Raw genomic sequence first — 23,013 nt, forward strand, 5'->3', positions numbered from 1 at the left:
CTATATAACCATGTCTGCATGTGTATATGATAGGCATTGAATATTTATTTATAAATGGAGAGAAAATTGAGCTACTGTGGAACTTGCAATTACATATTTTGATCAGTTTGGTTTCTTTTTTTGAACTATAGCCCGAGGTTTTCTGAAAACTTTGGTTGTTTTCTTCTTTTCTCTCTCTAAAACTTCAAAGTTCAAACCCCATTCGATTCACTTTCTCTCTCTTACTTTGATTGGAGCAAGACTCCAGCCAAAACCAACAAAAAGCCATTCAAGGAAAGAAAACAAAGGAAACCAATTGTAAATCTAGTTTGTTGTTCAAGTTAATCTTGTTTAGTTTAATGATTTAGATTTAGATTTAGATTTGTGAAAGGAGTCGCTTTCATCTGGATTTTTTAATTTGCAAGTGGCTACTTTTTAAATCCAGATGATTTTTGTTGCTTCTCATTTAGATTTCCACACTTATTTCCTTAACAACTTACAAAATTAAACCTCTTTTCCATACCACTTACCACTTATATCTATATCTATCTCATACATATCCAACAAAAATGAAACCAATTCCGTTTAGACATAAAAGATGGTCAAAGTTGCAGCGGCGGAGCAAGATCTGCATTTCAGTTGTGCAGGTGACGAAGCTGAGGAGGTGGGCGGCGGTGGCGGTGTTGAAAATGCAAACCCTATTGGTTTCGAGGAAGACCGAATTGATGACAAAGAAATGTGGCTTGATAGAGATCAAGACGGCCTTTTTGGTGTCAATGAAGCTTCAATTTTCTACGATGACTTCCCCTCACTGCCGGAATTCCCTTGCACGTCCTCCTGTTCCTCCTCCTCCTCCTCCTCCTCCTCCATGCAGCCGGGCCGGAGCCGGAGCCGAAGCCAGTTACAGGTGACTAAAGCCAATTGATGTGTTTTAATAGTGATTTCAATTATCTCTTTATACTAGTATTTATTTTTAATTTGCCAACACCCTCTCTCCTACCGAAAAACTCAACCTCCTCAAGGTTCAGGGTTGGAGTTGAACTAGCCCTCAATTAGTCATATTTTCAATTTCATTCGAATGCTAGGTTAGTTAAATTGGGCCACGATCCGCTCTAATACAACTATAGAAATTCATAACTTCCATCTTAAAACTAAGAGTGACTTATACTCCATCCGTTTAGAAAAATATGAGCTATTTTTATTATTAATCCAGAAAAAAACACTACAAAAAACTTAATTACTCTATTCAATCCCGAAAAAATTTCCTTTGTACGTGAATAGAAGTCCTATTTTTTCGACATGGAATCTTAAGAAATGTTATAAAGAAAAGTAGGTGGAAAAAAGTTAGCGGTATATTGGTTAACTTGTATTTATTAGTTTTAAATGAAATGTGGGGAATGAGCATTGAATATGATGCCTATTGTATAAAAGAACCGAGACTCCTATTCGCGGACGGAGGGAGTATGAACTATTTTCCTTTTAGTCGGTGAAAAATATGGAACTTTCTAATTTTGAAAAATCTTTTCTCTTAGACGGGACTCATTTTCCACTAACAATACTTTAAAATTTTTTGTTCTATCACTTTCTACTTTTCCAATTATGCATTAAAGCTGCCAAACCAAATGTTTATATTTTTTCGGGACGGATGGGGTATCTTTTAAGGACACAAAACAAAAACGCAAAAGAAAACGTCATAAGTTGAGGACAAATTATCTTAATCTTTTATTTTTTAGGATGTTTATTTGTGTCCTCTAATTTTAGTTGGAACATCAATAAAGACATTTTATGGAGTGTTGGTGATATAATTACCCCAAATTTTGTTCCAACAATAAAGACATTTTATGGAGTGTTGGTGATATAATTAGACAAACAAAATAGCGTTAGTCTTTAATAGCATTAAAAAGTGTCCATGTCGTTTTTTTTTGTTGAAGTGGTATGAACTTCCTAATTTAGAATGGTTGAAAAACACGTTATATTTCTGCATCATTTTTTTTCGCATCGATCTTTACATTCTAATGATGTGGATCCATAACCTTTACCTTTTATATCTCTCTTCTTACTTTATCAATTTTGTAAAACTCGTGGCGAACCAAATGTTCATACTTTTTATGGATCGAGGAATATAATTTTCACTTCATTTTTTTCACCGTGTGAGATATTGTTATATTTATTTTTCTATCATTTTCTAACAACAGGAAGCTCCTCCCCTCCTCGCAACCTCTTGGGTGGATGAAGCGGTATTGCCAGGATATGTTTCCAGGATCAGGTGAAAATGGACGCTTGCCTGGGTAACGTGGATTGCATCGATGTGATGGAGAACTTGGAGTACATGGATCTGATCGAATGTAACGAGCTCTGGGACCCCTCGTCCGTTTACAGCCCTCAAGAAGATCAACAGGCGGTGGCGCAGCCACTGAGGAAGATAGCTGCGGTTTGAGCTTCCTGCAAGGGAACAGCAACTGGCGATGATCTTCTTCGAATGGCTGAAACAAAACAAGGATCACATCTCTGCAGAGGATATGAGAAGCATCAAACTGAAGCGCTCCACCGTTGAAAGCGCTTCCAAGCGTTTAGGAACCACTAAAGAAGGTAAGAAACAGCTTCTTAAACTCATCCTCGACTGGGTTGAGCAGTACCAACTGCACAAGAAGGCCCAATCTCCTTCCCATCCCAACCCCAGTTTCATCTACAATCCTCATCCAAACACAACCCAATGGATGCAGCCGGAGGTGGACCCAATGCACGGGGTTGTCAATGGAATCCCATGCCAATATCCTCAGGTAATCGAGAAAGCTCCGTCATGGTCGCTCTCGCAGAGTTTGTACGGTAATCCCTATGTGATGCACGGTTCAAATGGGGAAAGGTCGATGAGACTCGGCTCTTCTGCAACTAGAGAGGCCAGGAAGATGAGAATGGCCCGCCAACGGCGCTCCTTGTATTCACACCAAAGCCATCGCTTGAATCAACTGCAAAACCGACTGAATGATCCTCGCCTTGGTGATGACGGTGCTTCTCCGGGGATTTGGGGTACTGGTCTTTGGATGCCTCTTCCCGGATGGCCGCAGCAACGCAACCCTAATTCCAACAGGCAACCGCAGCGGCAGGCAGCAGCAGCTGTCTCTGCTTCTAATAGGCAGCAACAACAGGTTTGCTAATTTTGTATGTGAAATTCTTGCTTGATTGAGTTAGAATTAATACTAGGTTTTTGTGAATAGGGTTGGAAGACTGAAAAGAACTTGAAGTGTTTGCTGCAGAAAGTGTTGAAGCAAAGTGATGTTGGCAACTTGGGAAGAATTGTGTTGCCAAAAGTAAGTATACTTGCCTTCTCTGTCCCATTTCATAAAAGTTAATACTCCATTCGGTTCCCATTAAATGTCTCATATTTTCTTATTTGAACGGTCCACAATAAATGTCTCATTTCACTTTTACTACTACTATTTAGTAAGTGAATCTCAGTATTACAACTTATTCTACTCACAATTATTATAGAACTAATATATATAAGTGGGTCCCTATTCCACTAATTTAAAATTTCTTAAAACTAACTTTGATCAAATATGAGACATTTAATGGGGACCGGAGAGAATGTATTTGAGTTGGATTCTTGATTCATGGAAATTGAACAAAAATTGCAATGTGGTGCCAGAAAGAGGCTGAAAGCCATCTCCCAGAACTGGAAACAAGAGATGGGATTTCCATTGCCATGGAAGATATTGGAACTTCTCGTGTTTGGAATATGCGATATAGGTATGATTTTGAATTAAGTCGAATTGGATATCAGAACTACACCTTTCTATATGATTTTGAGGGTTTCAGGTTTTGGTCTAATAACAAAAGCAGAATGTACCTTCTTGAGAACACAGGTAACGCTGAGTACATCAATCTGACCATATTCTTACTACTAGGAAATTAATGATTTAACAAATCTTATTATTTTATTCATGCATAGGGGATTTTGTGAGGGTCAATGAACTTCAAGAAGGAGATTTCATTGTCATCTACTCGGATACGAAATGTGGCAAATATGTGAGTTACAACTTTGCCCTATTCAAGAACCTTTAATCCTACATATTACATGATCGTTTCTAGGTATCTTATTTATTCAAATGCTGGGATGATACAGATGATACGAGGAGTGAAAGTGCAACAGCCGGGTGGAAAATTGGAGGCCAAGAAGCGGCAAGGAGAAACATAGCAGCTTATCCTCGCTTGCTGGTAACAGCTCCTCACTTGCACCAATCAGACAAACGGTAAGATGAAATTGGAACATGAAAGAGAATTGATGAAGTTTAGGCATGACTTGTGATGTATGATATTATTGGCTTCAATTGACTTCGTCTTGACTGGGAATAATCATCATGTTTTTAGAACCAAAACTATGTTATGTATAGTCATGTAGATGGGAAACGATTGATGGTCCTAATAGTGGTACTTAAATATTTTGGTTCAAACTCTTCTTTGTAGTTTGTATTGCTATTACTTGACAAACACCGAGTAATTTGTAGCCCTGTGTCAGTAAGTAAGTTTGACTGTTATGAGAAGATATATATGTTCTGAATTCTAGTACATTTTGTTGTTCCAAGAAGATGTTGTATATAAGTTCTGAATTCTAGTACATTTGTTGTTCCAAGAAGATGTTGTATATAAGTTCTGAATTCTAGTACATTTTGTTGTTCCATGAAGATGTTGTACAGTTAGTGCCTGTTCGGTTGCATTATAAAGGCTGATTAGAAGCTTGGATATACTATTCCCTCTGCACGGTAAATATAACAAGTTTTCTTTTAGGTCTATCCATATAAGATCCATGTGTCTAAATTGAGAAATAATAATGCAACTTTCTCTCATCAATTATTACATCCAACTACCTTTCTCTTTTAATTAAAATATTCTACCTTTTTGTTTGCAAAATGTTGTCAGCGTTTGATTCGGCAAGGATTTTTACTACAACTACAAAAGCCAACATTTATAAGCATTTTGGATTGTGGTGGGACCCTCTCACAGCCTCACCATTATCTATATTATACATTTATGTACATGCAAAATGATGAGGATGAAAAAATTGTCAAAAATGTGTCGGTCGCTCATGAGGGGGGAAAAGATTGTCAAAGTGTGTCGGTCGGCGACCATGATAATACGTGGAGTTTGTATAACTCACGTCAACTAAAAATAGTACTCCATATCCCATTACAAATAAAACATTTTTCTTTTTTGGATGATCCCATTAAATCAACACGTTTTCTAAAATGGATACAACATTATCTCTATTTTTTCATCTATTTTATTTTACTTTATTCTCTCCTTATTAACTCACAAAACAAAACTACATAAAATCATGTGACGAAAAACAAATGTTTCATTTCAATGGAACGTAAGAGTAATATCTTTTGAAGCGATACTCCTCGTCCTCGATTAAAGTCACCTTTGTGGACAGGGTTTTAAGGAAGTGTTTGAATGTAATAAATGAAGTTAGGTAGTGGAATGTTGGACCTCTTTGACTTTTTGTGTATAATAAATTTGTTAGGTAATGACATTTTGTGTAATAAATGGAGTTAGGTAATGTCATTTTGTGTAAATTTACCAAAAATAAGGGTATTTTTTATGTCCAAATATAGTAAGTAGGGAGTGCCACTCTTAATCGGGGACGGACCAGAAATGAAAAAGTGTGACTCTTAATCGGCGACGGAGGGAGTAGATGTTAACACGTTGTTAACACGTAATTGGTAAAGTAAAGAGAAGGTGAAAGATAAATAGTATTAGTGTATTGTAAGATCTATATTATTAGCCGTGTTTATTTAAATAGTATTAGTTGATAGTGAAGTTCACAATATATTATATTATTAATTATTAGTATGGTATAAGTTGTAAATAAAATGATATTAGAAGTATTCCATTGTTCAAAGTGACCTAAAATGAAAATGCATAATTTTAAAGTACATGCTAAAATGAAAAATTTACGTAGGACGATGTTATTTTACTCTAATTACAAGGTGTGATCATTGGCTTTTGTAGTGCAATAAGTTTTATTCTTTCCATCAAGTTGGAGTTTTGCACAAAGAATAATACCACGGTATAAGTACAAGGCCAGGTAAAGAAACAAAATTTATTCCTTAGCAAGGCCAAATTTGGCAATAGAGGAATTGGATTGCAGCAACGAAGATGAAGTGTTAGTAGTAGTCTTCAAACACAATCCCTGCATTGCTGATGATGGCTCTCCGTTGCAGCTCCCTTTTCCTGCATCTCTGACCCTTTGCTAATCTCCTCCCTCTCTTGCCTAATCTCCTTCAGCATTGCTGCCACGTCCCTCATTGTCGGCCGGTCCTCCGGTGAAGGATGCACACACAGCATAGCAACTCCAACAGTCTGCATCATCTCTTGAATCTCCACCTCCGTCGTGTGCCTTAAGCTCGGGTCCAGCACGTCGGCTCCTTCCTTTCTTTCGCCGCATCCAATCCACAATGTGAAGCCCTTCCGGTATGGTAGGGTCTATCGGCTGCTTGCCCGTTAATACTTCGAGCATCACAACTCCAAAGCTGTACACATCGCTCTTCTCTGTGATCTTCATTGAGTACCCATACTCTGCACATTACAAAAATGTACGATAAGAATAAACATTTTAAGTAATTTTAGGTAAGATAACTCCATAACGAACGAGTTATCTATCCTAGCAAATGGAAAGCGAGAAAAACCATATGCATGTATTGACGGACCAGGCGCTATATAACCATAGGAGCCAGCGACCGTGTTGGAAGATCGCGTGAAATCTCGATCATGGACGAGCTTGGCCAGTCCAAAATCGGCAATGTAGGGCTCGAAATGGAGGCCGATCAAGATATTATTAGCCTTGATGTCGCGATGCACGATAGGAGGTGCAGTCGTGGTGCAGATAAGCCAAGCCCTGAGCAGCGCCAACTATGACTCCGTACCTGACGTCCCACTCCAGGCACCCTCCATTCCTCCTCTCATGTAGGAAACTCCCGAGGCTTCCGTTCGGCATGTAGTCGTACATGAGTAGCCGCGTGTTGTCGTTCCAGCAGCACCCCAAGAACTTGACGATGTTCTTGTGTCGTATTGACCCCAGCGTGCTCACCTCGGCCGAGAACGAGTCCGCACCCCACCCCCACCGTTGTCGTCGGCCACAGCTTCTTCACCGCGATCACCTCCCATTGTCCAGCTCTGCTCGGTACACGATCCCCGAGCATCCCTTCCCGACCGCGTTCGACTCCACCAGGCAGTCCACCACTTGTTCGATTGTGAAATTCAGCTTCTGAAATGGAGTGAACTTCCAGAAAATGCACCACCACCACCTCCGGATTCAGCATCCCTCTCTTCTTTATTCATCCTCCTAACCCTCATAACCGCCATTGCCCCGACCACGCCCAAGGCGACAGTCACCAGCGAGCAGCGCGATTGCCAGTTTCAGCCTCCAGGGCCACCCCGAACGAGGCATTTGTGCACGGTCTCTAAGGAAGCACGAGTCATGCCCCCGACCACATAAGCCCTGGTTCCCGGCCAGCTCAGTGCTCGATAACTGCCTGAAAAGCTTGTTATCAGGAAGGTAGCCGGTGAAGTTGTTGTAGGATATGTTCAAGGAGGCGAGGTTCACGAGGCCGGAGAGAGGCGTGAGTTCTCCGTTGAGGTGGTTGTGCGAGGTCCAAAACAGAGAGCTTGCTCAAAGCCACAATCTGAGGCGGAACTTGCCCTGTTAGGGCGTTCCAACTTAAATTCAGAGCGATTTCAAGAGCCTCTATCTGAAATATCTGCACCGGAATGCTCCCAAACAGCTGATTCTGGCTCAGGTCGAGCAACTGAAGCCGCGACAGCGCCCGAGTGTGGCCGGGATTTCGCCTGACAATAGATTGCTGCTGAGCAAAAGCCTACTCAGAGAGAAAAGTTCACCGAAACTGCTAGGGATTGAGCCAGCAAGTTGATTCATCGAAACGTCCAATTCCTCCAGCTTACTGAGATATGAAATCGAACTAGGCAGGTTTCCAGTGAGCGAGTTTCCGGCGAGGTTGAGCATCTGAAGCTGGTTGCAGTTGCCGATCTCATCCGGAACAGGACCACTGAGACGGTTGCTGGAGATATCTAGAAACATCAGATTGCTTAGCAATCCGATTGTTACCGGAATTCTTCCATTGATCTTGTTCCCAGCCAATCGCAACCGGATAAGAGACCTGCATTCGCCTATCTCTGGCGGAATAGCACCGGATAAATCGTTGTAAATCAATAGAAGCTTGGTGAGATTCGAGAGCTTGAAAATGCTCGGGGGCATGATTCCGGTGAGTGAATTACGCGACAAATCCAGCGCCTGGAGGCTGCTGCAGCCGCCTAATGCCGCCGGAATGCTGCCTTCGAGCTTGTTGTCCCATGCGAAGAAGACCTGAAGCTGGCTCAGCGATCCAAATTCCCGGGGAATGGAGCCGGAAATCTGATTGCTGTCCACCTGAAATTGAATAAGGCTTGACGCCTTGGAGAGGACGGCGGGGATTGAGCCGGAGACGTTGTTGCTGCTGAGCATCAGTTCTTCGAGATTGGTGAGATTCCCCAACGATTGAGGAATAATTCCTGTCAATGAGTTCAACGAAACGTCAATCACGACTAAGCTTCTGCAGTTTCCGAGCTCTTGAGGAATGGAGCCGACGAAATTGTTCTGCCATAGAAGCAATTTCTCCAGTTTCTGAAGCTTCCCGAGCTCGCGCGGCAGCGCCCGGAGAGGCTATTCTCGTAAAGATACAATTCGACGAGCTCCGAGCAGTTCCCTATCTCCGCCGGAATCTCGCCGGAGAGCATAGTCGTGTAAAGCGACAGCACCTGAAGTTTCCCCAATTTACCGAAAGAGGCTGGAATTTCACCGGAGATCTTCGTCTCTGCCAACCCTAACACCTCCAAATTCTCACAGTTAGAAATCTCATCAGGTAATCTTCCATCTATATCCTGATTGCCGCCGGCGCGCAGGATTTCTAAACCGAATAGCTTCCCGATCTCGAAGGGGATGCTCCCGCTCAGCCTGTTATCGAACAATAGGAGATTTTTCAAACTAGCGCAGCTGCCAATCTCGGGAGGAATCTTCCCCGTGAGCTGATTAGAGTTGAGAATCAAATCCTCCAAGTTTTTTAACTTGCCGATTGTTGCCGGAATGGCTCCGGTGAGGCTGTTGGAGCTAACATCGTTGCTCTGAAAAACGCCCCCTTTCGGGCGGGATTTCCCCGGTGAATTCGCTGCGGAGATTGGGGGTTGGGAAAATGTAAAGGGGGGGTGGGGGGAAAGGGAAACGAGGTGGAGAACTGGATGTTAATCTCCGTCACAAATTTGGCGGGGAGCATGAGATGAATGCCAGTTGCAGGGGTCGGCCCCGGAGGTTCCAGGTCGAAGGGGGGAAAAAGAGGAGGAAGAAGAGTGGAGCCATGAATAAAAGGAGGCGACCTCGGTTTTTGGGGGCGGAGATGGGACAAGGGCTGCGTTTGAGAGAAGGAGGAGGAAAAGAAGAAATAGTGGTGGTGGCGGCGACGGAGGGGAGAAATGCCTCGGCATTGCGGTTGGCCTCAAAATCAAGATGATTTTCTGGGGTTTGCATTCGCATTGGGGGTTTTCCCTTCACCTCTAACTTTTCTCGATCTCTCTGCTTTTTTCTTCTTCAATTTGAGAATTAATTCAATTTCATATTATTAATTTCAAGTATGTGACAAGGGAAAAGTGTATGTGTGGGTCAATTCACATTTGAGTTAGTAAAGTTGGGGATTTTTTTTCCTCGGGGTTCTGTGTTCCGTGGTTTGTGCAATCTGTCTTTTAATCGTGTTTTTATTGAGGAATTTAAATTTAGCAGAAGGTCATGTGGTAATGCATTGTTTTCCTCAATAAATCAGTAAGATTTAAAGTCTGGGCCATACTATTTTGGTCTTTATTGAAGTTGTAAACTTATTCATCCCAAAATAAATTTTCTCCCCCCTTCCCTCAAAATTTTCTGTTTTTTGCTTTCCCCTCTGAATGTGCTAGTTTAATTTATTCTTTTCTTCTATAAGTAGTCTTCTCTTCTAGTTGGTCCATTTCAATCTGGGTTTTTATCAAGTTACGACAGAGGAAATACAAAGGGGAAAAAGGAGGGCTAACATGTAAAATAATTAGTATTTAAAAATATTTCCCGGCTCAATCACTTTTTTTCTAAACCCTATAATTAATCTAATTTACTAACTTTATACTAAAACCATGTTTTCCCCTATGAAGAACTATTGAAATGGACCGAGGAAGAATAAAATATTCTTGCAGTAGTTTTCAATACCATTAACATTTAAGAAAAAAATATCAACTCTTTTTTTTGTTTTACAAAATTTTCTTTTAAATTTGATGTACATTAGATATAATTGATTATATTAATATTGTTCGATTTCGTGGTTTTTAAATTTTTATCAGTAGTTACTTTCATGTCATATAGGATTAGTTAATTAAGCATCAATATAATGCATAATTCCATACTCTTCTCAGCCTCAGATGAGCATCAACATTTTCAAGCAAATAACTCACCATTACGGAACAAAAACGAGGAGATTGCTAAATCCCAAATAAAAGATTAATAATAAAGTTCTTCTGTAATTATATGGAGTATATCAAAAGTGACTAACCTAAACCTCCACCTTTGCTTCTTTAGAGAAATTTTTTTTTTGTTAATTATGTAGCCTAAATAAAACAAAATGAATTGAGATTATTATTGGCCCAACGAGATTATTATTATGGATAGAATTAAGATTGTTATTTTTGTATATATATAACCGCTTTTTATTGTAGCTGTCAACGAAAATTATAAAGTGAAATCTCCAATTTAGCATATAAGAGTGTCGCTGAGAGTGTTCTTTGACAACCAGATTATAAGAAAGGTATAGCAATGAAGAATTGATATATCTCAAATTGTAAGAAAGGTATATCAATGGAGAATTGATACATCTCAAAATAATTGAGTCATAGTTTTGGTAACAATAACTTTATAATGATAGCAGTAATACTAGTATATGGATCAACTCATAAAAATGTTGGTATCGATGGTGGACATCCTATATTAGTTAGTGACTTCCCATACTTTGGCAGTAGAAGTTCATTACATTATGATGCAAATGTACAAAAGAATAAATGAACTGATAAAAAAATTAATCAATCACTAATTAATTTCTTGAATTCAAAATTTATTACTAAAAAAAAAAACTTTAAAATAGTTCAACCCACTATTAATAAATGGAGTAACAAGTACTCCCGTCTCATGGAATATTTGCACTTTTTATAGCTACAATAGATCGTGTAAAAATCAATGGTCCAAAATTCCAAATTGAATTCTTTATACAAGAAGAAATGTTTCAATACAATTATTCCTCCGTTATACATTTTTCATATTTTTTTTATTATCAGTGTATTAGTACCTAGCTTTTACAAATATACTAACGAAGTGTGTAGTTACACTAAAGGGTAATTAAAATTAAAATTGATTCGTGAAGCTATAATTCGAATAAGGAAATTCAAAGTTACGTTGGCGATTTACAAGAAAATAATCTAGTGGTTTTAAATTCAGCATGTCTATTATTTGAATTAATTTATTAATCTGTTAATCGAACCCAATTAAGAAAAGGATTACTTGATAAAACTATATATCTACCGAAAAATTTAATAACAAGTGAATCAACGGCCTATTTTTTGTTGTATATTCAAAGGTAATTATTATTTTTAGATGTTGAAATTATTAGTAATATAGTAGTAACCGGTTGATGTGGGGTTCTGATATTATTATATTTTTTTAAAAAAAATAAAACAATTAAAAACTAAATAAGCTATTGTTAGTGGTCTGGGTGGACGAAAATAGAATTTAATTAATTAGCCACTTCGTGGGTTTTCCTCAAAATCTGGGAAATGTTGAGCTTTGCTAATTCAACCCATTCTGTTGAAAAGGATTATGTAGTAGGATAATTTCTGAGGTCATAACATAAGTAAAACAAAAAATATCATTGTTAGATAAGCCAATATGAAGGAAGTGATACAAAATATGTAAATTTAATTGTTTAGATAATCGAATATAAAAATATTAATGCCAACTAAACCACTTATTGGTTGAAAATTACCTTTTTGTATCAAATCAATTCCTATCTTCTACATCCTGATATAGGCGTATTTATGAATTAAAATATATACTTTTTTTTTTTATAATAAAAAATCTTACCACAAACCATTGAAGGTAGAGTGCAAAACATCAGAACAAAAACAGACTAACCATATAACAAGAAGAGCAGAGAAACAACATCTACAAAGCAAGAGCTAAGCTGACTCAAGAAGAAGAATGAAACAAAAGCTCAAACCCAGGAAACATAATAATTATTTTAATATTTATCATATCTTTGAGATATACTCCTCCTCATAATAAATATGAAATGTTTTTTTTAGTAAAAGATTTTATATAGTTTTTTTTGTAAGTTAAAGAAAAAAGAGTAAAGTAAGAGATAGGAAAAGTAGAGATAAAGTTATTTTTTTTTAAGAAATTTTAAAAATTTTAATAGGCCAAAAAAAACGTTTTATTTAGTGGATAGGGGAAGTATTATTTTTTCTCTTCCTTTTTCATAATCCAACCGATTTGATCACAGATTGCAACACCTTAACTCGAGCTAAATTTATTGAATAAAAAAACAGAGAAAGGAAAAAATGGCGAAATAAAATAAGAAAAACGATTGCACACAAAAGAAAGTTAATCAACTTCCTGAAATTATAACGTGAACTCCATATTCCTTTTCATGAATAAATTAGAACGAAACAACATTAACTTTTGGTGTATCACTGTGAGATAAGGCATTAAGTCAAAAAAGGAACTATACGAAATTATTTCTTTTTCCAGTTTTTCTCCACTGATCTTTAATTAAATGGGAAAATTTTGTTATAAAAGCACTTTATTTTCAGCATCTTCAAAATCAAACTATGACAAATTATTGACGTTGTTTTCCATGCATTTATTTGATAGTATCATATTTCGAATCCATTAGTTACAATTTTCAACTACTTTCGACATAATTTTAATGCTGGAGTTTGTGTATTGAACAAAAGTTTGAAGGTCGAGTTTCATATAACGCAATCAATTCTAATTTGTAACAGTATGTTGGACTTGGATGTTTCATGACGATAGCATTACAACTTTATAATTCACCGACGATGTTTCATGATGATATCATTACAACTTTATAATTCACGATGATATTTCATGACGTTAACATTACAACTTTATCCCAAAAATCCATTTATCATTACGGTATTATTGATATCGAAATGTAGTAAATTATTAATCTCTATTTTGTTGTCTTGTAGCTTAAAAGATCTAAATCCATTAAATTCTGAAAAATAGTTTAAACTCAATGTTAATTTGAAGCCCTAAATACGTCGTTGTACCCAATGTGGCTCAGTTAAATTTCAAAGCCAAGTAATCGATTAAGCATAAAGCTCTTGAACGAACTTAACTTACGGTGACCATCTACATCACAAATAAGAGATAAAGGCAAATTGGAAGTAAATAAATCCATTGGATTTAAAGCATTAAAGTTATAAACAATCTCAAACGGTGAGTGGTGTGTGGTAGAATGGACAAATGTTGTTGTAAGAAAATTCAACAAAACAGGAAGACATAGTTCCAACAACTTCTTGTTCTCACTCACCAAGAGTTTAAGGATCCTAAAGTTCCGTTACTACCTCAATTTTATAGTATGGGTGGACAGTAGTCGAAAAAAAAGTTTGATTCCTAATTTTTCCCAAAGAGTCTTCCAAAAATAACTAAAGGGTCTTTTGACGGAAAGATTGTATTCCTATTCCCTTATTCCTTTGGTTGATAATTTTTCGAGAGTACCCCGGGCCGCTCGTTTCTTTCGCCTGAAATTTTCCCTTTTTATTTTTCCTCCGCCCAAATCTCCTTTATTTTCCATTTTTAGTGAATGAAAAGGGACCCATGGGGGCGAGTGGGTCGCCGACCCCACGCCCTCCACCAAACCGGGGGAATGACATAATCGATCTTCCATCCATCACGATAACTTTACCCCCATAACGTTACATCCAATCCTTCAAAAGGCTGCTTTAGTTAGGTTAAAGGCCAAAAATTTTGGACCTATTTTATTATGGGACTTTAGTTAGTTTTGGTACTGGATTAGTTAAACATAGTTATTTTAAAAAATTTGCTTTATTAGTTTCATTAGTATTTCTATTTTATTTTACTGATTTTTTAAATTAATGAAAAATATTGAGTACTAAAACTTAGTCACTTTTTTATGTACATATAAACCAACTATTCCACATAAAAAATCTCGGACAAAAAAATGTGTCTACTGTAATGTTTTTTAAATATTTATTTAAATGTTAGTACATTTTTATCTACTCCCATGTTAGTACATTTTTATCTACTCCCTTCGTCCCATAAAAGATGTCAAACTTATAGGACCGATATGTGAGATTTTAGGAGATTTTGGTTTTACTTTGTGTGTTAAATGGAGAGAGAAAATATAATTTTATATTAATGTGAAAGTGAACTTTTTCTAAAAATGAAATGTGACATCTTTTGTGAGACAACTAAAAAGAAAAGTGTGACATCCATTATGGGACGGAGGTATTAAATTTCATTGTATCCGACCCACGGTACTATTTTCTAGAGTGCGTCATTGTAGAGACTACATGTCCATAACTCCATTCTATTCACATTTTATTATAAAAATAATATATAAAAGTAGGACCCACTCTCTCCACTAACTTTTCAACTAACTTTCCATTACATTTGTTAAAACCGTACTATCAAAATGTGACAAATTTAAGGGACGGAGGGAGTATTGTTTTAGTAGAATGAGCGTTAGGGTTTGTATACTTAAAAATAATTCGAGCGTAATGCCTTTGTACTGATCGTTGTGCATGTATTGACTCGACTTATTTTAACACAAATGATACCCAAGTGACGGGCTAGTGTAGCAATTAGCAAGTAAGTATCGTATCCACATGAGACAAATTTATATCAACTTAACTAGCACGAACAAATGTTGACTACTATCTAGAGAATCGGAAAAGGTTTGGTTTTTTTCTAACTACTATGAAAATCATATAATGAGCAAATAAACAAATAAAAACAAGTAAACATGGAGTCAAAAGATAATATGGAGAAAATTGTAGAACTCAAGGATCCGATGCACAATTCAAGCTCTTATCCAATCAAATTGTCTCTAGAATTACTAAGTCGACCACAATTATAGATTAAACCCCTCAGGATGAAACTGCAGATTAGGTGCTAGGATTGAAGTCCCCTTCTAACTAAAACCCATAACTCCCAAAAGCTCGATTAGGTCAAAGACCTCACTCAAACCTTCAACTCTCCCGAGTTTTATTGTATTAAGGTGTGAATTATTCTTATTTCAGATTAATTATTTACTTGATTAATCTAATTAATCCTAACAAAAGTGGTGATCAAACAATTTTAAAGGAATAAACCCAAGAATAATCAAATAATCAAGGAAAGGGAAGAAAAAATTAATTGGGTAAAAAATATGAAATTATATCTTCACCAAGAATTTAAAAAAAATGTTTAGCTACCATGTTCTTCACAAAAACCATTTTTTAAAAAAGAATTCAATGAAAGACATAAGAGATGGATTAAGAACTTATGGGAATGAAACAAGAATGAAGCCTTACTTATCTAGAGTTTTAATTTCAATTCTGCTCAAAGGCTTGGGGGTGGGGAGTTGAGGGGGGGTGAATCCACCAATGCCCCGCCATTTTTTTCGATTTACTTAAAATGGTTTTAGTCAAACTAATGATTACCGGGGAGGGGTATTTTTCTAAATCCACCAGGTGCCGTTTTTTACCCCCCTTCCTCCCAACGATTCCATCTTACCCCCCGGGAATTTTTCAATATAAACCCGGGGTTTTTAAACTCCCGGCCCCCTTTCTAAAAGCCCCTTTTGCCTCTTTTTTATCTATTTGTCCTAAACCAAAAAAACACATGAAACTCCAAAATATAGGATAATTTGAAATGACAATTCAAGCATCAAAAATCAGATTCACCCCCAAACCCCAAATTTAAAACCCACAAAACATGAGTTTATCAACTCCCCAAAATTGAAACCTTATTTGTCCCCAAAAAGAAGAAACACAACAATAAACTCACAAGAGGTGAAATTGGGGGCTTTAATAGAATTCAAAAAAAACGGTAAAGTGGCAAAAATCAATCAAACATTACCCGAACCCTGCTTTTATCCTTGGGTTTTAATGCCCTCAAAAGATCATGAAGTGTAAATTTTTTTTTTTTTATTTTTTTTTCTTCTCTCACTCTCAAGTGTAAGAGGCTCAATAAAAACACTCAAATCAAAATAAAGGTTTCCTTTGAAAATCAAAATATCCTCTGCTAGAATGTAAAGTGAATCTAAAATCGAAAAGGGCTTTAAAGGTTGAAGTGGGCCTGGAGTAGGGGGAAAAATTTGGCTAAGTTAAAGAATACGGCACAAAACCCCCCAATTCTTCCCCCAACAAAAAAATTTCCCCTACAAATCTCAGATAAGTCACTTTTTAACCCCTCCCATCCAAAACCCCCTATTTAGAAACTCAACCAAAAAATCCTCCTGACTTGTCTAGCTTAGCCTCCACAAATTATTTGATTTTTTTAGACTTATCACTATACCCCCCATTTTTTTACAAAAATCTCTATGTGCTTTTATTTTGTCCCTTTTTCACTTTTGAGATATTTTACAATTAATCAAAATCACACTTTTTAGGTGAGGGGATGGATTAAGACAAAATTTACGTTTGGGAAAGGGAAAATCAAAGAATTCCTAACGTCATTCCTAAATTCAAATTCACTATGTAGACTTTAAAATGATTAAAAGAAGTTCTAGAAACAAAAGTACTTGATAAAAACCACACAAACGAAATTTTTCTAAATCTCACTTGGAATTGGCATTGAACAAGTAAACAAGCACCCCTCAAAAGCAAATCATATCCAATTTAAACATATTCCCCATTTTTACAAAGATTTTTCAAACAATAAAAACATCATAAGCGCCCAAAATAAACACCTCACGAGGGTCAATATACATCATTATATCCCCATTCAAATCCCCTGGAGGGACATACACAAATCAAATGAAACAAAATAAAGATCAAAATAGTTCACGAATCATCGACCAATCAAGAAGTTCATCATCACCAAGATAGTGGGGAGGAGAGCATCACCAATACACGTCGGACCCCCCAGAACTTATTCAATGCGGAGGAAGGAATAAGTTTGAAGAGAGGTGGATGGTGTGGGTTACCTCTCGCATAATAAGCTTGATAGAAGGCTTGCGCTCAGTCCATCGGCATCCCCCGAGCACGAAGTTGCTCTATCCGCGTCTCACAAGCCTCAAAACGGATTCTTATCGAGCCATCCATAGCTGGTTCTCCTCTCGCCATTTTCGCATAAATTCCCATTGGTTGTCTTGACCTAGCTGCAGTCAGTTTGGATCCACGAGGCTATGTACGCATTCGGCAGTCCCTAGGGCGGCCTCGGGACGACTTCTTTGGTCGATGCTCCTCTCGCTCATGCTCGAGCCTCCTCTTCTTCATCTTCGTCCATTTCTTGTTTAGCTCGGGTGGCAAGGGTTCATCGGGGATCTTTGGGCGTTGGAGTAGATGAGCGCCCACACGCATAGGTAGCCGACCGTCGCCTGGGAGAGGGTCACTTCCATTTTTGCCAAATGGTCACCGGAGTTCATTTTCCAATTATCCGATAAGTCCACCCCCGACGGTAAGCAAAGGGTCGGGGAATCGGGAAAACTGTCTTCGGGCCTAGGATGAAGTACCCTGCGCTCCTACGTCCACCGTGATCATACCCGACTTCTTCAAAAAATCTCAATCAATGGACATTGGCCCGAATCTGGAGCCCGCTCTCCACATCGACTGAAACGAGGGCCGGGTGGGTGACCACACCCCCACAACATAGTTTCCCACTATTCTTCTTTGCTTGTCTCTCCAGATGCTTAATCATGTAATAGCCGGTATTAATCCTCGGTGGGCCAAGATGCCACGACAACGGCGCCAAAAATTTGACTCGACTTATTTTAACACAAATGATACCCGTAAGTGTACGGATAGTGTAGCAATTAGCAAGCAAGAGTATCGTATCCCAGTAGAGACAAATTTGTATCAACTTAACTACCATGAACAAATGTTGACTACTATCTAGAGAATCGGGAAAGATTTGGTTTTTTCTAACACTACGAAAAGCATATAATGAGCCAATAAACAAATAAAAACAAGTAAACACGGGGTGAAAAGATAATATGGAGAAAATTGTAGAACTCAAGGATCCGATGCACAATTCCAAGTTCTTATCTAATCAAATTGCCTTACCTTTTGGTGTCTCTAGAATCACTAAGTCGACCACAATTATAGATTAAACCCCTCCCGAGGTGAGAAACCAGAGATTAGGTGCTAGGATTGGAGTCCCCTTCTAATCCTAAAAGCCGTAACTCCCAGCTCGATTAGGTCAAAGACATCACTCAAAACCTCAACTCTCCCGAGTTTTATTGTATTAAGGTGTGAATTATTCTTATTTCCAGTTAATTATTTCATCTCCCGATTAATCTAATTAATCCCACACATTAAGTGGTGATCAAGCAATTGAAAGGAATAAACCCAAGAATAATCAAATAACTACAAGCAAGGTAAGAACAAAATTAATTGGATAAAAACTATGAAATTAGTGCATCTTCACCAAGAATTCTACAAGAAATGTTTAGCTACTCATGTTCTTCACAAAAACCATGTTTGAAACAAAGAATTCAATGAAAGACATAAGAGATGGATACTAATAACTCATGTGGAATGAATCTAGGAATGAAGTCTTCAATCTTCCGATCTAGAGTCTTCAATCTTCAATTCTTTGTCAAAAAGTGTTCTTGGAGGTGTGTGTGAGTGTTGGAGGCGGTAAGTGTAGAATGCCACTCGCAAAATGCAACCCTACCCTTTTTTCTCCCGATTTTCCGTCAAAAATCACGTTTTCGAAGTCAAACACGTCAACGACTTACCCGGCCGGGTAGGATATTTGTCTGGAAATCCACCCGGCCAGTGCGCCGTTTCGACCCTCTCGACCCATATCGATTCCATCTTACCGGCCGGGTGTATTCTTTGAAGGCTCTGCTGCCCAGAACACTCAACAAACACATGAAACTCCAAAATATAGGATAATTGGCTGGAAATAGACAATTCAAGCATCAAAACTCAGCATTAAGAACCTCAGCAGGACCAATTAAACCGACTAAAACATGAGTTTATCATGTATACAAGAAATGTCATGTCCACTTGTTTACCTAATTATGAGAATAAATAATACTTCCTCCACAGCCATTACGAGTCTCGATCACTTTTGCACACTTGTTTTGTAAAAATGATAATAAATAGTTAAAGTGGACAAATGATAAAATGATACGAACTCACGTGGCGGACCCACGGCGAGGGCCATGCGAGGACGGCTTCGGGATGGACTTGCTACATTCATTCAAAAGTCCATGAGGAGGAGCCTAGGACGACGTAGGAGCCGAAGTTGAGGATCGTGCTGAAAAGCGAGGCAACGAGTATTCGGAGAAGACGCCTGGACGGGCGAAACGACGATGATTCCAGTGAAGCATACGCACCGGGCGTTTTCGACTTGTGAAAACGCCGACCGGCGAAATAGCGAAAGCGGCGTGATTTCCGAGAGAACGCCCGGACCATGCGTTTTGGCTCGTGACAAAGCGGCCGGCCGGCGAATCTGCCCGATACTTAGATTTGTGGCAATTTTCTATTTTTGGACCCTTAGTATAAATGCTTTTTGATGTCATTTTATTTGCTAGATTTTGGCTGAATTAAAGTTTCTACCCTAGAGAGTTTCCTCTTTGAGGATTGTATCCAATTCCTTCCTTTAAGGTTGCTTGTTTCCATCCTGATTGATTCAAGTAGAGGTATGCATCAATGGGGTGTATCCATTGAGTTGTGGAGCCAAGGGGTGATAGAGCTAATGAAAGTTGCCTAGGGTTGTTTCCATTGTTTTGGTCAAGGTCCCATGGTTGTAGCTCTTTTATCTTATCTTTATACACATGCTTTTCATTCCCAATCTACCATCCTTTCTTGTTTAGATTCAATTTTTGTTGGTAGGATCTTTTATTATCTTTTGCTTTGTGTTGAGAAATTGAAAATAGCCTCACAAAAATTTGTAGATCAAACATCATCAATGGGTACCACATCATAAAGTAAGAAAGAGAATAATGTTGAGGCGAAATATTCGGACGGAGTTTTAAAAGAAATGTTGGTGTGTTAATAAATAGATAAAAAGTACTCCCTCCGTCCCACCACAAGTGATTAACTTTTCATTTTGAGTTGTCCCACCACAAATGATCAATTTCCTTTTTTAGCTAAAAAAACAAAACTTCAATCATCTCTTACTTTATTCTCTCTCTCTACTTTTCTCTCTCTTTATCTCTCTTACTCTTTCCTCTCTCATACTTTACTCTCTCCACTTTAACTCAATATATATTACTCCATCTGTTCCATAGTAATGGAGCGTTATAAAGGGAGAATAAAGTGGTAAATGAAAAAGGTGGAGAGATGAAGAGAGGAAAAAGTAAGAGAGAGTAAAGTATGTGTGGAAAAATGTGTTGACTTTTACTAAAAAGGGAAATGACTCTATTACTATGGAACGTACCAAAATAGCAAAATGACTCTATTACTATGGAACGGAGGGAGTATTTTCTTAATTCCGTGTCCAAAAGAAATTCATCACTTGTAGTGGGACAAAGGGAGTAAGAGAGAAGAAAATGTAGAGAGAATAAAGTATAAAGTGAATAAGGTAGAGAGAATAAAGTAAAGAGAGTAAAGTAAGAAAAAGAAAAAGTTACCATATTTGGAAATGACTCAACTATGAAGAAACTTCCCGAAATGGAAAAATGACTCAACTATGAAGGAACGAAAGGAGTATTTATTATTATTTTTACAAAACGAGTGTGCAAAAGTGACCGGAACTCTAATGGCGGACAAAGGAAGTATAATATAATAGTTTATTTATTGAAATATAAATAAACAAGTCGAAGGACTACTTACTAAGAAGGTTAAAATATGGGAATCGATGATTTCCCATGGGTTCTCCATTAGGGGACTTGACCAGGAATCTAGTATGAAGAAAAATGAGTTCACAACCTAGATAAGCTTTGGCTACCTATTGGTACGGTTGTAGTGTTTGTGATAATGCTCTCTTACCTAAGAAGAGATTAATAACACTAGTGTGGTAAAACACGAAAGGATCAACACAGAAATATATTCTTTATTGCTATCTATTGAAAGAATATATTTCAGGATAATTTAGTACAACTATTTCTTAGTCTATTCAAATACTATTGATATTCTTTATTTAATCGACGCCACTTTGACTTATCAATATGTGAGAGTTTTTCGCAACTCAATCATGATATCTTGGATGGTAGTTGTTGAATAACATGAAAATATTATAATATTATTTCATAGAATTCGCGTACCGGGTGTGGTATGATTAATCCCAAGAGGTGTTTGAAAAATGAATTTATTATTGAAAGCATGCGTTGGAATTTTATTCCATGAATAATAAATAGAGTTTCAAACTAGAAATACTCTTTGGAGAATTGATTTAGTTCAAGTCCATAGTAGACAAAGAATAAAATTAATGGATTAAGATAATCTTAACGTGAGAAATATTATAAAATAAAATGGAACCCAAGTTATTCGTAATTTGGTGATTTAGATGGGAGCCCAATATTATTCTTTAGTGGAACAAAATAATATTCCATTGGATAATATATTAAACCATGAGTTAATTGATTTAATTAAATTTTATCTAAGGGGTGAGACCAACATCTATTTCACTCCATGAATCCTACTCTTAGTAATTTGGTGATATAGTTTGGAGTTCAATATTATTCTTTCGTGAATAAAATAATATTCCATTGGATAATATATTAAATCATGGGTCAATTGATTTGATAAGTTTATTGTCTAATGGGCTAGCCCAACATCTAATCACTCCATGGATCCTCATTCTAGCCCAGCATGTTCACCTTATAAATAGTGAAGAGATGAGAAACCTAGCACACCCGAGAAATCGGCCTCTCTCTCTCCCCATTGCCTCGATTTTGAGCCATCACAATAGGAGATCTAGGGTTTTATATTGGTCTTGTCTTGTTCATTCTAATCCATAGATTGAATCGAGATAGATAGTTTTGTGTATTGTTCTTCCTAGATCTCATCAAACTTTTATTGATTCTTCAAGATCCGTCCACACGGATGAATAATCAGGGTGGGAATAGAATGGTATCAAGGATTACCCGGGAGGTGCTATAGCAACGTCAATCCTTTAATGGATAAAAGCTTACAATCAGATCTACATCAAATAAGCATGATTATGTTTGTTTTGATGTGTTTTATCTATAGATCTTGAGTAATTGCATGAAATTGGAATCGAATACATAATCACCTAAATAGATCTGAGGATATGTTTGTTTCCGTTTCTTTCGTTGCGGTAGCCCCAACATATTTTACTTTAATGGACATTCACCATTTTTTAAATTTTGTTTAATTACATAAATTAAAATGCTTGGATAAAAATAAGTCTAAGTCTTCTACATTGATGGGTGGGTAGTGGAACTTGTCATCACGTGTTGGGGTTGCCGCAACGAAAGACACGAAAACAAACAGTTCCCACAGATCTATTTAGATTATTATGCATTCAATTTCGTTCATGCAATTAGTCTAGATCTATAGGTAAAACACATCTAAACACATAAATTATGCTATTTTATGTAGATTTGATTTTACCTCTTTATCCATTAAAGGATTGACGTTGTATAGCACCTCCTAGTAATCCTTGATTTCTGCTACGAATCGTCCACTATTCCCAAGTCCTTGATTATTCATCCGTGTGGTGATCTTAAAGAATCAATAATATTTTGATGAGATCTGGAAGAACTGCACAAAACAATCTTTTCAATTCAATTCTCGGAAAAGAATGAACAGAAA

The 23,013-nt window shown here is 37.4% G+C and overlaps 2 pseudogenes; one reads left to right on the plus strand and one right to left on the minus strand.

Annotated features, from left to right (window-relative positions):
- The first annotated feature begins 408 nt into the window (after positions 1-408).
- LOC125200453 lies at positions 409-4,561 on the plus strand (annotated as a pseudogene).
- A 1,595-nt stretch (positions 4,562-6,156) lies between these two features.
- Positions 6,157-17,406, minus strand: LOC125200454 (annotated as a pseudogene).
- Between the last annotated feature and the right edge of the window lie 5,607 nt (positions 17,407-23,013).

This window comes from Salvia hispanica, unplaced genomic scaffold (genome assembly GCF_023119035.1).
Source record: "Salvia hispanica cultivar TCC Black 2014 unplaced genomic scaffold, UniMelb_Shisp_WGS_1.0 HiC_scaffold_975, whole genome shotgun sequence".
NCBI classification, from domain to species: domain Eukaryota; kingdom Viridiplantae; phylum Streptophyta; class Magnoliopsida; order Lamiales; family Lamiaceae; genus Salvia; species Salvia hispanica.